The 18,788-nt window shown below is 39.1% G+C and overlaps 1 protein-coding gene across 1 annotated transcript in view; it reads right to left on the bottom strand.

Annotated features, from left to right (window-relative positions):
• MBNL3 (muscleblind like splicing regulator 3) overlaps positions 1-579 on the bottom strand; it is a 120,230-nt gene extending 119,651 nt beyond the window's left edge. Inside the window, exon 1 of the mRNA XM_037989151.2 lies at positions 466-579. The gene's annotated coding sequence lies outside the window, so the exon portion shown is untranslated. The remainder of the gene's footprint in view (positions 1-465) is intronic.
• Positions 580-18,788: the final 18,209 nt, after the last annotated feature.

Below are 18,788 nucleotides of genomic sequence, written 5' to 3'. Positions count from 1 at the left end.
CTCCCAGGCTCTTGGTTCAGTCCACTCGGAGCACACCTCGTAGCGCCCCAGCTCCCTCGCGGAGGCCGGGCGTGGGGCTCCCGCCCGGGCTCGCAGCCACCATAGCAACCCGGTCCCAACCCCGCCCGGCCTTTGCCAAAGGCGTGCCCTCCTCCCGGGCCAGTGCCCTTCGCCGGACGCCAGACGTCCCCTCGCGCAGCCCCGCCGATCCCGGGCAGCCCGGGCCAGGGCCGCGGCTCCGTGCGTCCAGCTCCGGACACACGCGGCACGCGGAGGGAAACGGCGCCGGCGAGGGGCTTTAGGCGCCAAAACGGAAACTCCCGCGAAACTCCGCCGGCCAGCGGAGCCGCGCGCGGGCATCCGGAGCGCCGGACTCGGAAGCGGCGCACGCGGGCGCCCGGCCCCGCCCCGCCCGGCCAGGTAGCGCGGCGCGCCCCGCGTCACCAGTGCTGCCGCCAACCTCACCTGGCTCCGCGCGCCGCTGTGGGACAGACGGGAATTTGGCCACGGGCCGCCCGGGCTCCCGCGCCCACCCCGGACTCTCTGGCCTCCGCCTCCCTCTCGCTGCTCCCAAAGAGCGCCAAAAAGTCGCGCTCCGGCTCACGCTCGGAGTGCGGGCACTTTCTTCCTGTAGGGCGCTGTTTCGTCGCGAAATAATATTCTTTGTGTGGTTCGCTCACTCGTGCCTGGTTCTCCAAGAGCGCAGCGCGGGCTTTATTCTCAGGGGGTGTGGCGCCTCGCCCCCAAACCCGGCAGCCCAGCCCCCGCTGCACAGACCCTTTGTCATTTCATTAGGAAGGGAAAGGGGGACAAATCATAACGCTCAGATTTTACAAAAGCGAAAACAAACGGAGCAGGCACACATCCCCAGAGGCGGGGGTGGGGTGGGGGTGCAAAGTTTCTGGCGCTTCAGGAACTGAAGTACCAGTGAGAAAGGCAGGGTGGTTCACAGCGGGACGCTCATAGACACTTCCCAGACAGGTGAGAGGCGAAATGGGTCCTTTCAAAATTGATCTTAGTCGATAAATATGTCCACTCACTACAGGCTAAATAAATACATTCATACTCACCAGCTGCCTTCTTGGGGGTTTTATCTTTCATAAATGCCCCAATCCTTTATTTCCCTCTAAGAATTTCAGGCAGGGAAATGCTGATCAGTGCAATCTGTTCCCCTTCTTCCACGGAGTTTGCAGGATAAGAGGAACCCTGAGGTAAGGTTCCAGATACTTTGGAAAATGGACAAAGCAAATGCAGTTTTATATCTTGATTAAAAAGTGTGCATCTGCACAGGGAAATTACAAGTTTCGATTTAATGCAAGTGTAATAGGAGCACCAGCTGTCCCGTAATTGGAGCCCCACAATAATAAATGCGTGCTTTTATTTAATTTTACGAAGACAATTGTAGTTGATAACGCACACATATGCAGGATCGTCAGTGACAAGCTCATAGCAATTCATGGCTGCTTTCCTGTAATCAACTGCTTCACCCAGAGACAGAGTTCTACATGCTCTGCACAAAGTGCGAAACATTGCAGGAGATATTTAAGCAGCAGTTAGGTTGAAAAGTGGAGTGAATTCTCAGGCTAATTATACTTTTTAATTCTGATGGACTGATCCAAATAGAATTCTCCAGCTAATTTTAGGCAAGAAATCAATCCGTTTGTTAAGTGCAAGATAATAGAGTAGGGTGGTAATTGTTGGGAGGAGAAGACTGGGTACAAACTACCCTTCAAATAATTGAGAAAATACCCGATGGTGTTTGGCAAGTATTGTGAAAGTCATTGGGACAATGCGCAGGGATGGTGTCCGATACTTTGTTATACTGGGTAGAAACCTAGCATGAGTCAAGAGAGTAGGAGTTTCCAGTTATTTGAGAAAAGGGGGAAAAGACTCTAATTCCTAACCACCCCTTCCCACCTTCCTTCAAATTTGCCGAATTGCCTGAACTGTTGTAAAAGTCAAATGTGTCTGACATACAGGAAGTGGCTTTGGCAGTCCAAGATCTACCACAGCAAAAAGTAGGCAATGTTGGCTACCACCGTCAGCTAGAGAGAAGGGCATGGCTGAATTACATAACTTTATACCCAATGATCTAACAAATGAGGAACTGTTATCACAGCGAGTCAACAAAGGAGTCTTTATATTAAACATAACTTGGGTCAACACCCGTTCTCTTACCTCTGTCCACCATTGCAAGCCACATCTCCTTTGGGACATTCGGGGTTTTGCTAATAACACAAAAACTGGCTCAATCTTATTGAATTGCTGAAATAATTGTTTTATCTTAAATTTAAGGCATAAATAGGTCAATTTGCTATTTCTTGGGATACTATAGCTTCAACATTGTCTGTTGCTTTTAATTTCTGGCCAGTGAAAATTGCAGATGATACTTTAGTATTTTCTTTCCCATACTGGAGGGGAAAGAAACCTTATAAACAAATTTTAGCCTGGTAAACTGCCTTCCTTTTATCCAGGGTGGCATGACCTCCACAAATGAAGCTAGGCAAATTTCCATGCCACTAGGCCACTGGGGAATGTTGTCAAAGGCCCTAAGAAATTGCTAGTCCCTCCCCTCAGCATTTTTAAAAGGCCCATTTGCTCTCTGGGGCGGACTCACCTTGGAATTACTTTCTTTCCATTTTCCTAGAGTGGTTAGAGCTAGCCAACATTTTCTCTTCTGTTCTTCTCTTTAGGCATAATTGGTGGCATGACCCAGGAAAAATAGGATCGTGTAGTGACTGATACGCAAGATGAATTCTTACAATATTGTATGTGCATTATAGGCTCGGAATACATATGCCTGTTCCCCCATTGCGTTTTGAGATCATCTGAGAACCACTATCCTGCCGGATCTTCAAAAGTCAGTGTCTTGCAACTCGGATTGAAAAATTAAGTCCCTGGCTGAAGAAGAAGAAGGAAGAAGGAAGAAAAAGAAGAAAAAGAAGAAGAAGAAAGAAGTAGTCCCGTCCTTCTCTCCTAGCCAGTCAAATGCAGGTGTGTAAGCAAATGTTTCAGCAAACCTAGGGGACATGCTTTCTGTGCTCTAACTAGGTCTTAACGCTTGAGATGGACACTTACACAAATGTTAAGGCTAGGATTCTGGGTAAGGATGTAGTAACCTCTCAAGTAGCATGTTCTTCCAATAAATATAATTAACTTTGATGCAGGAAAGAATTGTAAAAGTTATGTAATGGTTTAATAAAAGGATTATTGTACTCCACCACCAAACAAATGTTGCTGTGTTTTTAGAGATATCGGATAGGTGAAAAGTTAAACTCATGCGTATATCAGTGAACCAGGGTCTTGAGAAGTTTTTGAACTTTCAGCATGTTCTATCAGAATTATCCTTTTACTCCTCTGCTAAGCCACATAACTCATTCATTATTCTTTGAAACAGACAGTCAACGTGTACTACTGGACATATGGGCAAGGCCGTGCTATGGACAAAAGGTCAAACATCTCTTTTCTGTTTTGAACTTGTGTAATTATTCTCACTGGTCTATCAACAATAGTATTATTTGCTACTGCTGTGTTCTAGCGATGGCTCCACAGGCTCCAGCCCCACAGCAGTATTTGTGGTAATTCCATAGAGAAGCCTCTGGCCATTTAAGGGTGGTTCAGGAGCTGAAGACACTGATTATTCATTCATTCTTGAAGAGTCTTTTTCATTCAGAGTTGGGAATTTGGACTTTGGGGTTCAACACAAAGGTTCCTACTAAATAAATGGGAAAAAGGTTTAAACAATCAAGTAAATGTTGGCTTCCAAGGTAACCCCTCTGTAAAATGTTATAGACTGTATTCTTACAGGAGAAACTATAAGGCAATTTAGTAACTAGTTGAATGCAGAAACAATTGCAAGCATAGATAACAAATTGATCAACAATTCTCAGGTTGCAAAGAAAATTTCTGAAACTCAGTGTTTTTTTTCACATGGACAAAATTTTCAGAATTATTTGGACATATTCTAATAAATACAGAAGAAAACAGGACAAATATATTTTTAAAAATCCTTCAAAGCGCACCTGGGCCTGATGGATTTACAAGGTGAATTCTCTTCCAAGCCTTTTAAGAACATATTATACAAATTATCCTTGATTATTGAAAAGTATAGTATATTTCTTAAAATTGCCCTCAGAGGGAAATGTGCTAAGAATGATATAGATAAAATGATACAAAAAGGTAAGAATAATTCAAAAATGGAAGCATGATATAAAAAAGAAATGCAAGCCCTAGTCTCACTTAGGAATACAATAATTCTAACAGTAATCATTTAATGTAGAACTACTCTAGGCACTGTACTAAGTATTTTTCACAAATTAACTCATTTAATTCTCATAACAATCCTTATAAGGTAATTACTTTTATGTCCCCATAAAAACAGAAAAACTGAGGCTTGCCCAAAGTAAAAAAGTTATTAGGTAGCAGAACTAGGATTCTGCACTATTTTTCTCTGATGACAGGGCTCATGTTTTAACTACTGCACAGTACTGAATAAAGCTGCTGTGAGGTCCAATTGGATTTAAACTCAAACACTTGCTCCATATAGTATGCCACACCGCCTCTCATTGATGTGGGCATTTTAACAAAAATTCTACAAATACAATAGAGACATGTATTAAAATAACTTTGTCTTGATCAAGTATTGTTTATCCCAGAAATGTAAAGATAATTTCAACAACTATCAATATATTGAAAAATATATGATTATCCAAGTAAATGCCAAAAAAAGCATTTAATAAAATCTAACTCCTGTTTATGGTTAACATCAGGAATAATGAACTATGTCTCTGACATAATAAAAAATGTGTACTCGAAAAACAAAGAACTAACCACCTACCTATTGATAAAACATTATTTTCCAAAAAGCTGGACTAAAATAAGTGTTTTAATCATTTATTAAGTCTAGTGTTTCTGAGGAATCTTTGATCTGGCAATAAGATATAAAAATAGATTAGAAGTAAATATTGTAAAGGAAGAAACTATGGAGAATTTTTAAATCAAGACTATTTTTTAAAATCAGTTTTAGGTCCACAGTCCAATTGACAGGTGAAGAGATTTCTCATATAGCCTGGCCCCAACACATGCACAACCTCTCCAATTATTAACATCCAATTGATGAACCTACATTGACACATAATTATCATGCAACGAACAGTTTACATTAGAATTCACTGTTGGTGTTAAAAATTCTATGAGTTTGGACAAACGTATAATGACATTATCTACCATTATAATATCATGCAGAGTATTTTCAATACCCTAAAAATCAAAGATAGAAAATATTTAGACAATATTGCTGTATACCTAGAAAATCCTCAGAATTAACTGAAAGAGATTAGACATTATTAGAGTTCTTGAGGCTGCATTGAGCCATGATTGCAACGCTGCACTTCAGCCTGGGCGACAGAGCAAGACCTTGTCTCTAAGTAAATAAAATAAAAAGCAAAATCATTAAAATATTTGGAAGTAAGTCAATATACAGAAGAGTTGTGAGAAAAAGAAATAATATAAAACCTTAATGGCAGAAATAAAGAAAAATTTGAATAAATGTAAAGTCATACTGTGTTTCTGAATGTAATGACCAACAGTATGAAGATGACACTTCTTCACAGATCGATTTATAAATGTAGACAATTCAAATGAAGATATCCATTATCTCAAAAATGATACATTAACAATTGTATATGACTGTCCTAGAAAAGCAAAAGTCTAAAACAATTCCCAAATACTAGAATGTATTATAAGCTAACACTAGTTAAAATAGCAGAATTCTGATGCAAATCAAAAAATCAGTAAATGGGACCTCGAGACCAAGGAAAAGCCCTAGTAAATGTAAGAATTGAATGTTTGATGTACAAAGCATAACTAAACAATAGGAAAACACTCATTATTTAATAAATTCACGTGGGGTAACTGGTCATGGATATGGAGAGGAATTAACATAAGCTTTTATCTCTTACCATATATAACAATTCTTTCTACATATGCTAAATACTTAAATATTTAAAGAAAAATTTAAAAACTAGAAGAAATAGACTAACCATGAGACTAGACTATTTAAATCAACTATGGGGATTTTTTAAAGTTTTGAAATAATAGAAAACATTACAAAGACTGGTCAGAGAGTACAGCATAATACAACAATGTAAAATCAGGGTCAAAACTGAGATTAAATGGTGGAAATGCTAGGAATGTCAGAGATAAATTAATATCATCTAAAGTGTGTTCAGAAGTACTACAAATTTAGAAGGTCCCCAAGATCCCAAGGGACAAATGGTCAAAGAACATCATCACGCTAAAAGAAATATATATAGTTCAAAGTAGGAGGCACCATTTGATACTAATTCAACTGCCCAAACTAACAGTTTACAAAACCCAATACTATACAGACTCTGGAAGAAAAGACTCATTCAAGTTGCTAATAGCATTGCAAAAAGAGTCAAGAATTATAAAAATGTTCATAGTCTTGGACCCAGGGATTCTAATCCTGCAAGTTATCCTAAACCAATAATTCAAATGAAGAAAAAAAGCAACCTTAGTTTGAATACAAAAATAATCCTTAAAATAACCTAAATATTAAAAAATAGTGGAATGCTTAAACTATTTACTATATACTCATTCTGTAATAAAAACCAAGAAAATTGCATAAAATAATATTAATAAAAGATTAAAATGCAAAATTATATTTTTCACATTGTATCCAGTCATATTCATTTGCTTTTAAAAAAATAAAATGGGGATATTGTTTTATTTATTTTATTATTTTGGCGTTCTGTCTAACAAAACATTACTGAATTGGAGAAATAAATAATTCAATGGGAGAATCAGACCTCTATTTCAAATGAACTACTTCTATTTATGTCACCTTGTGCCATTTCTTTTTCTGTTTCTCTGCATCTCTCAACATCTGTTATTTTACCTTCTATGAATATTTTTTCTGGCACTTTGTCTCTTTCTTCATTTCTCCCTATTCCAACTATATTTCTTTTTTTCTTCTGTCACCCTGGATACTACACATTTTTCCCCCTTTTATCCTTCTTAGCTTTCTTTTTTGCCTCTGTTCTTGGAATGGTTAAAATATGGAACAGGAATGTATTTTATTTGTTTTATCTGTTGAATAAAACATTGCTTTCGTTCATTTTTAAAGTGAACTGAATTCATTATTTTTAAATTCTGTTATAAAGGGCACTCAAATTGAATTGTCTTTTAATTGTTTATGCATGGGCAAGGCCAAATCAAAAGCTTCTTCAAGGCCCTAAACTATGTCAAGTGGAAAATACTACATATCATAATTCCATTAGATTTATCATCACAGGAAGAACAGTGAACATAAACATTAAAGATTTACATGTGTATGTACAGGAAACCCTGCTATGCCAATTTTTGTGTTTTCAACTATCTACCTCTTAATTATGCTAAAACATGCTTTTAACTCTCATGAGACATGTTGATGCAATAATTATGATCTCGTATTTGGCATTCAAGATATTGTGAACGTAGTATCAGTATGAATGGGTGCCTTTAATCATGGAACCTGAGATGAAACTGAATGGCAATGCACAAATGCAGAGAATGGTCAAGAAGCTAAAAAATAGCTATTGGTAGTACAGTGACCTTGGGCAAGTTATTCTCTCTCAGCTTCCTCACAAATAAAATGAAGATAATACTAGTGTCTTTTTGAAGAATATATTGTAGGATTAATATATGGCAAGGTTTTGAAAGCATTTAACACAGTACCTGACACACAGTAAGTGCTCCATTAGTGAGAGAATGTGGAAGGTATTGCAGATTTGGAGGCATAGCATGCACGTTAGCTTGAGAAGAGATTGGCTTACCTCTGGTCATACTGGAGGGTTTGGAGAATCATCCTTTTACTTTTAGAAAATAGGATTAGTCACACTTCAGCTGTTCTTTGTCAAACCTACAGAGCAACCCCCAGGGCTGAGCATTCCTTCCTTTTTTGGGATAGAATGGAGTGGGAGAAGGAGGGCTTGAGAGGCAGTCCCTTGTCAACCTTGTGCAGCATAGAAGGGAAGAGGGTGATATCAACCTCAGAGTAGCTTAAGCTCCTATGAGCAAGGTCAGAGTGCCAGGTCAGTGGCCTGTTTCTGCTCTGCCAAACACGGGGCATGGCTGCAATACCCTGGCTATGAGATTAGAGTGTGTGCCTTAATGATGACTCTCTATGAGCCAATTGTTGTGTCTGATATATCTGCTAATTCTATGAAGGAAAAGGAGACTTGAACCTGAGACACTGATAGAGATAGGATAGTGATTAAGGGCGTAGATCCTGGAGCCACACTTCATGGGTTCACTTGGTAGCGGTGTGACCTTGAACAACTTACTTACCCTCTCTGTGCCTCAGTTCTTTGTTCAAAAAGTGAGATAATGCCGGGCGCGGTGGCTCACGCCTGTAATCCCAGCACTTTGGGAGGCCGAGACGGGCGGATCACGAGGTCAGGAGATCGAGACCATCCTGGCTAACACGGTGAAACCCTATCTCTACTGAAAATACAAAAATTAGCTGGGCGCAGTGGCGGGTGCCTGTAGTCCCAGCTACTTGGGAGGCTGAGGCAGGAGAATGGCGTGAACCCGGGAGGCGGAGCTTGCAGTGAGTGGAGATCAGGCCACTGCACTCTAGCCTGGGTGACAGAGCGAGACTCCGTCTCAAAAAAAAAAAAAAAAAAAAAAAAAAGTGAGATAATGATAGTATTTACTTCATGGGGTTTGCGGTGGGAATTAAATGAGATCACATATGTCAAGCACTTAGAATGCTGCCTACCAGATCATGAGTACTGCCTATTTTTATCCAAGTACAAATAGCCCATTCCTCAGCTTCTCTTGCGATCAGGAGAATTTTCTTCATGGGTCCAAGAAAACGCATTCCAAATACAAAAAAAACAAAAAACAAAACAAAAAAAAAACAGGAGGATCATGCATTTTCTCTTTGATCCAAACTTGGTTGAGGCATAATAAAATTCATAAGACAGTGAAGTGCCTTTGGCACCAGGAAGATTTTGCAAATGGCCATAGAAACCAGACTGAGGCTAATCCTGAAAGCCTGGGTCATGTGGGGGCACTCTCTTCCTCTCCAGGCTGCAATGAGACCCAAAATTTCCTGCCATCATGCCTTAATGTCTTCAAAAAACCCCTCTCAAAATGAACAAATTACCCGGGAAGAATAACACATCAACCTGTTAGCTGGATGACCACTTTAGCAGAGATTACTTTTATCAGATTACTTAGCTTCTGGGAGTTGGACCCTGAAGCCAGCAGATGAAGGATGGCTAAATGATGCTGGGAGGGAAAGAAGAGGGAAAGAGCATGGGGAGGCAGCCTAAGGGCTTCTGAGGACTAAAGCTGGGCAAAGCCAGGAGCTGCACGGTCTCCTGGATGGAGCATAGAGCTTCCTCAGCCCTACTGTCTTCCCTACTCCCTTTGTCCTGTATTCTTTTTCATTTCCCTATTTTCATGTGTATCATACACCACCTAGTACAGGGCCAGACACACAATAAGGAGATATGTATTAAGTACCTATTGAGTGAATAAGTGCCTACAGAAGACACATGCCTCCCCATCCCTCCCCAAGACAGGACAGGGATGTCCTGTGTGGAACACAGCTAGGTCCGGCTCAGTAACTACTGACTAGAAGGGGCTGTAATTTAGAGGTTGGCCTGCTACATAGGGTGAGGTAGGCACCTGTGGCTGGGAACTTAACACATACTAAGAAATCACTCACAAATAACTAGAAGGAGGATACTGAATGTCCCCAACACAAATAAATGATAGATGTTCAAGATGATGAATATGCTAATTACCCTGATCCGATCCTGTACAATATGTGTATTGAAACATCACTATGTACCCCAGAAATAGTTACAATTGTTATAAGTCAATTAACAAAATAAAAGGAAAAAAAACCCAAAGTATTCACAAAATGGCTGGAGCATAGTCATGGGCACTGCAGAATCAAGGATAGGAGATCTGAGCAGAGAGGCAGCATACAGTACTCAAGAAAATAGCAGGGCAGGACTGATTCCAAGAACCAGGAGAAAGCTGAGTTTTCAAGAGAAAGGAAATGAAAAAAGAGAGAGAGGAAAAAAACAGCTTTTTTATCCAGTGCCTTCTTTGTACCAGGCACTCTTCACTGACCTTATCACATATATTCTTCAAAACAGGACCCAAATGAATTCTTGCCTCTATTTGTTCAATAAATGGAAAACTAATAGAAAAGCTGTGAATTTGCAGCATAGTATAGTAGCTTAGTGTAGACTTAGCTGCCTGGGTTTGGCTCCTGCTCTATCACTTATTAGCTGTATGACCCTGGGCAAGTTAGTTAACCGCTCTGTTCCTTAGTTTCCTCTTAGAGGAAAATGAGGATAATAATAGTACCTGCTTCATAGAATTATTATAAAGTTTAAGTGAGTTACTATTTACAAAGCACTTAGAACAGTGCTTTGTAAGCACTGTTCTATATATATATATATATATATATATATAAAACAGTTATATAAGTGTGTGGTAAATAAATTAATATTCCCAATGTTATACAGCCATTATGAGAAGTAGGCAGGACTTGAGCTCAGGTCCAAATACTTCAGTACTAGCACAATTCCTACCTCCTCCATAAACCTCAAGTTTGACTTCTCTTCAAGGACTCCTTGAAGTCCCGTATCCCCCAGGAAACTTACCCAGTCCGAGACTACTTTGATTCCCTGCTTCATATCCAGTTTCAGACTGCTTACCTAATGATTTGAATTCTTCCTGCACATTATCTTGTTTTTCAAACTAGTTCATACACCTCTTTTTGAGGAGTTCACTTTTTTATTTTCACGTTCCAAAGTACCTAGCATTTCCTCTGTGTATTGAGTTCAAACACTGAGTGGTCTTAAAGTTTTGAGTACTTGCTAAATGGCTGGAGCATAGTCATGGGCACTGCAGAAGCAAGGATAGGAGACCTGAGCAGAGAGGCAGCATATTGTATTCAAGAAAATAGCAAGGCAGGACGGATTCCAAGAACCACGAGAAAGAAATGTATATGGCAGGCCATAGAGGTCCGGAATCATTTGGTCTTATGTACTCACATTTTCCACATCTGCCCATGCATTTTAACAGTTTTTGTTTCATACCTAACCAATGGCTGAAAGAAATAGACATTCTGGTTTTTAACTCATTCTATATAAAGTTTTAGTATGTTTTTTGTATTTTTTAAACAATTCTCTCAGCTATCATCATTTTAAAGCATTTGCTGAAGCACAATTAGTACAAGTGTGAGAGAGAAACAGAGACAGAGACTGAGAAACAGAGAAACAACATGGCACCACCAACGTTCCCGTAAAAACATAATTTTCTATGTTATCCCTTCCCAGGCATATGGCACTGAGTCATAATAAATAACAGTAATGGAAAATGGCCAAATGTACTTGGTATACTGGAACTAAGTACAAAAGGAGATATAGAGTTAGTTTTAAGATACACTCTATTTCTAAAGTGCTTTCAAAGCCTTAAATATACTGAACAGTCATATCTCTAAAGGGAAAGAAATGTACATACGTTCTAAAAACACTTGCTGAGATAGTAAATGAATGTGCTCGATTTCCCTGATCAGAGCCTTTCATTCCAATTTGATGCAAGCCATAAATGAAATGACTTGGCTGATTATAAGTCAGTTCCCCACGAACATTTGTTTACATCTGAAAGCCACTACACATAATTGCTGTCTCTGCTCAGGGGAGGCCCAGCTGGGATTACAAGAACTGTTGCAAGGTTCTACTGAGGTGTGATCACCAGTTACGGCATGAACCTGGCACTGCATGTCCACACTCTGTCTGCTTTGGCAATTGGATCCATCAGTCTTCCTCCTTCACACAGCTAAAATTAGCTAGAAGACAGCAGAAGTCTTGGGAAGGAAAACATGGGGCTGTAAATAACATTCAGACCCCAAGTCTGCTTTGCTCCTGAGAGATAGCGTGTAATTATACAGTAGTTACTGTGTTCTTCCAAAAGCCAATAATAGTACATTTTCATTGATGAAGGGAAGGGTGAGATTGAGGATAAGGCAGGATAACGGGCATACCATAAACATTGATTTCTCTGAAAAAATGGAAATTGGCAATTTGCCTTAATCATTTTCTTTTGAAGAAAAAAAATGGGTCTACTCGATTTGAATAATAATGGGAGGTAAATGTGTAACTGCTTCTTCCCTTTATTAACAAATTAAAATTTAAAATAAGCCAGTTTAACATCTGTATGTACATTGGGGATAATAATGGTATCTACCTCAAAGGTAGTTATGAAGATGAGTGAATTTAGAACTTTTATAACTTTTAGAACAGTGTAACCCTATATGTTTTCCAAATAAATGAATAAAGCCTAAGAAGAAAAAAATCTATTAGCATTATTATAATCTTTCATTTTGTGTAGCTAACATTCCCATTTAAATGACAGCATGTAAAAATTTTGTGGTACAATATTCCTTTGCATATTTTACACATAGCACACATTTACTTTCTGATTGTAATGTGACCCAAAAGAAGTTAAATCCGAGCTTGAGAGTCAGTATCATTGCCTCTAGCATTACCAATTTATTGCATATTCTTAGATAACTCATCCATCATCTTACTCCCTCTGATATACACATCTTAACTCAAAAAGGGTTATAGACCTCTATCACAAATATGCTTAAAATGATCAAGGAAAGAGGTGAGATCATAATTCCTTACCCTTGTATTTACTGTTAACAAATAATAATAAAGACAGATTGCCAGACTTGGTCTGTTGTTGCTGTTTTTCTTCATGTTCAAATCTTATCAAATAAAACCCTCTGATTATGACTTAATAAAGAAGTCCCTTGAAGCTGATCATGTAAGTAACTCCAGTAACATTTCCAGAAGGTGGACTCATTAGAAAATGAGATTCAGATTAATGGGGGAGAAGGGGAGATTCTTCTTTCTTTATGTAATAAAACTGCTCACTGGGGCGAGGCTGCCCCAGCAGCGTGGACTTCCCTTCACTCCTGAATGAGGATAACACATGTGCTAACTGATCTAACCTCTTAGTTACAGATGATTAGAAATACAGCCCTTTACCAACCCCAGGACGTCACTCTTGCAGACAAACCATCAGCCCTGGTGACAACCCACTAGGAAAAAGGCTCATGAGGACCCAAAGTCCAGGCTGTCTTGGGTGGTTCTGACTGAGCAGAATAAGCCTGAGGAGGAGGGAAAGGGAGGGAACACTAAATCTTTCTAATAATTCTCTCTAACCTCCCATGTCCCATAGGAGAATGTAATTTTGTTTCTGTGGAATTTTTTAAGTAAATGGTTCAGGTTTCCTTTGCTATTTATGGGGGCAAGACTGGCCTGTTATTACTGTACTGAGGTGTGATACCAAAGGCCTTTATAGCAATGGCAAGGTGGTATCCAATTCTGCCTCCCACTCAGACTTTAGGCAGCTCACTTTCCCTCTGCAGGCCTCATTTTCTTCATCAGTAATGGTGTTACCTGCTCTGTGAATTATTATGATTTTTTTTTTTTTGAGACAGGGTCTCACTTTGTGGCCCAGGCTGGAATGCAGTGGCACAGTCTCGGCTCACTGCAACCTCTGTCTCTGGGTTCAAGTGATTCTCCTACATCAGCCTTCCGAGTAGCTGGGACTACAGGTGTGTGCCACCACACCCGGCTGATTTTTGTATTTTTAGTAGAGATGGGGGATTCACCATGTTGGCCAGGCTGTTCTCGAACTCCTAACCTCAAGTGATCCACCTGCCCTAGCCTCCCAAAGTGCTGGGATTACAGGCGTGAGTCACCGCGCCCGGCCCTATTATGATTTTTTTTACCTTACTTTGGCAAAAGAGATCATACTTCCCTTTGAGCTCCCACTACGTTTTGGACACAACTTAGCCTCTCCACTTTCTACTCTGTCTGCTAATGCACTATTCCAATAGGCCTTGAACTCTTTCAGAGCATGGACTGTATCTTACTTATATTTGTATTACTATCACCTCGAATGCAGTGAGCCCTCAAACATGTTTGATGAATAAATGAAGGAAGGAAGGCATAAATGAATACATGAGTGAAATGAGTTGAACTAGATACAGTCTGAGACCTCTAAACTGCAGGCTGGGGCAGTACTTTTCCATCCCAATTCAAACCACAGTTTGTATAGGTTCAGGCATAGATAGATAATTCAGAAGAACTGGAGAAATTATAGATGAGTGCTTTAAGTGTCTTGTATTTTGTACACTCCCTCTCCCAATTTTTACTCATCTTTGTCTTCTTCATCCTATGATGAGACCTATTTTCCTCTTTTCTAAGGCAAAGAAAAAAAATTGACATTTGCATTTCTCCACCAGACTGTGTCACTGTTTATTATAAAAATAATTCTTTTCAGCTCATTAAAAACAGCTCATATATGATACAGTATTTCCTTGGTAAATACAACCCTTTTTATACAAGCCTGCATCATTTTCCCCAGATGCACTCAAACTGATTCTATGCCATGACCAGCCAATCTTAGCCACAGAGTCCCCTCTTTCCACAATCATTGATGGCTGCAATTAGCATATGTGAAGTACTGCTAGGCAACCTCAGCATCTTTCCCCATGTGTCTGAAGACTTAGGCAGCCAGCTTTGGAGTGCAGGTCTTCTGGTCAGTGTAAGATTCCCCAGATTGTACATGCAGTTGCAACTTCTGCCAGTTGTTTGAAGGTTCTGATTGCTTGAGTGACAGTTAAATGGGAGTGTGACTATAATACTGCTTAGACCTTTACATTTGACATAGGTCAGAGAAAAAAGCAACTTTAAAAAATGGAGTGTACTTAAGTAGTACATTTTTCAAAATTGTCATTGTTTTTTCTTTCTGCTATTCTGTGAAATATAAAAGGGCCAATGGTCACATACAAATAATGCAGGTGCTTCACTAAATAGGAAAGGGGAAGGAGAGTGAGAGAGAGAAAGACACAGAGAGAGAAGGGGTACATAAGAAGGGAAATATGGAAATATGGAAGCACTGTTGTTTTCTCTCAATAGTGCTTCTATGAAGCAATGTTTCTAATGGACCTAGGAAGGCAGACCAAGGAGGAGAGTATAAAGAAAGGCAGTGTAATTTAAACCAATGGTTCATAACAATGTGTAATGAATGACTAAGGCTTAGATCAAAGTCCAAAAGGAACAGTCCAGCCTTGGCTGTAAAAATCAAAAGTCAAAATATGCATTAAGGGTGGCCCTCTGTAGCCAGCACCATCCCTCTGCCAGTGCTCCTTGTCTCTAAAGGAAGCATATGCCACAGCAGCAAATTCTATTCACAAGTGAACATTCTTAAAGAATTATTTGTGTACTCCTTTACTGCATAATGGTCCAAGGACAGAACCCCCTGACTGTGCCATTGCACAATGCAATGGAAAAATTCAAAACTGGCAGCCCTGTGTTTGTAGCTTCCAAGAACCCTAAACCAAGGTCAATTACCAGATACTTACTCTTTCCAGACAAAGCATTACAATGAGAAGCATCAGGGTTTTTTCACAGGAGTATAAAAATTTGGTTAAACATTGGGAAGGCATTGAAAGTTTTCCTACTCTTCTTTCCACTTGTGCTATGCAGTGTGCTGTGTGGAAGTAGGCTGCGTGCTCTGCCACCAAGAGTTGGCTGCATTTCAGTAGCAAAGAAGAAAGGCACCACAGAACTGTGATTATTTCTTAATATTCCTGAGGATGATTTCTCCTGAATCCTATTATGTATTTCTCAGCATGCTTTGGTTATGGGATCCTTGCCTTAAGTCCCTTTAACATTGTGACCTCCCAGAATTAAAAGGATGTTGAATACCAGTGATTACATTTGTTTCTCAGTCCTAACCTGAGTCACAGTTCCTTTCAGAGGAGTAAAACACACATGCATCCAAGTTCTTTACATTTGAAAGATTTGGAATAAGTTATCTAGCTTTTAGGATTCCTCAATCCAATCAGCAGAGGTATTTCTCTTCACTAAGATGTTTCCTACATCAGCAGGACATCCAAATCATTCTTCACTTTGATTCAGGGTGATGCCTACAGAGGGCCTGAAGGAAACAAGTGTGATTTAAGGGAGGCCTAGGGTTTTTAAAATAAGTGACTCCTGCTAAGTGCTTCAAGGCTTTGTTTTATAGAAGGTGAGGTCAGTGAAAGTGAAGCTATACTTAAATCATCAGGGAACAAGCTGATCTACTGTGTAATGACCACTGCCTGCCTAAAATGCAATGAGACCACTTTGAAGGAAACTCTCAGCACTTGAAACATCCAAGTGACCTTTGTCTTTCAAAAGTAGCCTTTTCACTGCCAGTACTTCCCATTTTGGAACTCCTCTTGGGGAAATGTCCTTAGAGTCAGTATCTGAGTTGCAAAAGAAAAGCACAGTCATTTCTTCAGATCCACACCTAGTCGGTGAACAAAAACAGCATTGCTCAGTTTGATCCAACGCCGCCCCCGCACTGCATTAGACTTTGCTTCCAGAGAAGGTGTCCTTTCCAAAAATTAAACCCACTCTCAGAAGACCAAACTTTTGCGCCACTGAGAGTCATAAGAATGGGCTCAGAAGATAGTTTCCAAAGAGGAGCGTCATTAACCAAGCTGAAGTAAGTGTATAGCCCTGAAACGGACAGCACTAATTTATATTTAAATTATGAAATATTATTTAAATATTGTGTGTATAGGGGAAAAAATTTTAGTTTAAAGTGGATTAAAAAATCTAGGCTTCCCCATTTCTAACAATGGGGATCAAAAACTCTGACTTCAAAACGCTTTTGTGATAAACAATCAAGATATGTGGATATCTTTTGTAGACCCCGAGGTGCACATTCAAGAATAAGGTGTATGTGTATGTACGTAAACAAATATAGGCATTTGTACACATCCACACACTACATAAAACTAGTGCTTTAAATTCCCATCTTTTAATCTATAAGGAAAACACGAAGAAGATTTGAAGAGGATGGAGATAAAAGGAATGAACAGTTGAGCTTAGATTACAAGAGTAGAAAGGTGAACACAGATTTAAAAGCAGAATATAGTGGCTTGAATTTTACTAATGATTCACTTTTCTCTATCTTAATACCAAACGATCCTATTAGAAAAGGTTAAACCCTCAAAGATCAGACCACATTTAAACCCAACAAAGGAAGAACCATTTTGCTAATTACTCTCAATTGACTTAATACTTATTATTCTTTTTATACCGGTATTTCAACACAAAACACACTTATTAAAGGAAAGCTAAATGAATTAATTGGGAAACTTAATTTGAGTTTACTTGAACAAAATTTTATTCAATGGATTTCTTCTTAGAAATGTAATACTTGATGCCACCCTAGACCCTCAAAATAAAAAGCCAAATACAGAATTTCTCACAGACCCTTGAGTAAGTGATTAGTCTTAACACTTTTCCATTCAAAATTACGTACTCAGAGGATCACAAGGTTTTTTTCTCTATTTAAAGTCAACTCCCAGTTATTGATAATAGATAAAACCTCAATTAATTGGAACTCAACCAACTAGAAGTCTCACTTTCCTGGAATGTTGTTGTCATTACCCTTCAGAGAGAAGAAAATAACAATAAAGTGGCCAGGCCGGTAGCTCACGCCTGTAATCCCAGCACTTTGGGAGGCATGGTGGGTGGATCATTTGAGGTCAGGAGTTTGAGACCAGCCTGGCCAAAACCCCATTTCTACTAAAAACAAACAAACAAACAAACAAAACCAAAAAAAAAAAAAAAATGCAAGTGCAAGACAGCCAATTTGGTTAGCAAACACTACCAGATCTTCTGGAGGGGAGAGTGTCTTCGTTTCCCAATAAGCCCAGTTTTCTGCGCTTGTCCTGTGATAGCTATATAAAGAAATAGGGAAAAGAATAAAGATTTATGAGGCACTTTTCACATGCCCAGCTCTTTTTGATCTGGCCCCAGCTAACATTTTACACCCTATTCCTTCACATGTCTTCCATTCCAGCCATTCTAGATATCGGTCATTTTGTTTAATCCTGACAACAATCATGTAAAAGTTGTAATATATTTTAATTCTATAGATGACAAAATGGAAGACTAGTGATGTTAAATTGTCCAAGGACATGAAGTTAAGTAACTTGTCCAAGGTCACATGGTGGTAATAGGACTGGTATTTGAATCCAGACCAGTTTGACACCAAAACGTATATTTGAATGATGGCCCTTAAACACTGCAAAATCCTTAACCAGTACAGAAATGTTCTCTTGCATCCATTAGTGTCTATGTCCTGAGTGGTCCATGAAAGTTGATTTACATATATGCATATGAAATATTTATATATATTTATATATTTCATATGTATGTGAAATATTTTCAGCAAGGAATGAGATTTAAAAGGCCATTTATTTAAACTTCAGTTAATTATAGTTTATTCTAACTCTAAAATTCCAAGTTAAAAGAAAAACTTCCATCAATTAACAAAATAAAGTTATTCAGATTGAGTATGTTCTCATCACAATGCAATTATGTCAAAACTCGATAACAAAAGTCTCTCAAACCCAGATACTTAGGAAAACTCTTCAATGTCCTGAAAGAATAAGTCAAACAATGAAATCAGTAAAAATTGCAGAGTGTAGACCTCTGAAATTTATTCTTAAACTCAATTTTAAAAACTGACAATATTTCTCAGGATTAACTTTTTTAGAGCTCTGGACTGCTACAAAACTTTGGATAATTTCCAGAGTTCGGAAAAAGATATGCCACACAAATGATAATAAAATAAGAGCTGAAATGACTACACTAAAATCAGACAAAATAGCT

Source organism: Chlorocebus sabaeus, chromosome X (genome assembly GCF_047675955.1).
Source record: "Chlorocebus sabaeus isolate Y175 chromosome X, mChlSab1.0.hap1, whole genome shotgun sequence".
NCBI classification, from domain to species: Eukaryota; Metazoa; Chordata; class Mammalia; order Primates; family Cercopithecidae; genus Chlorocebus; species Chlorocebus sabaeus.
Note: the sequence above shows the minus strand (reverse complement) of the source record. Positions and strands in the feature narration are given on the sequence as shown.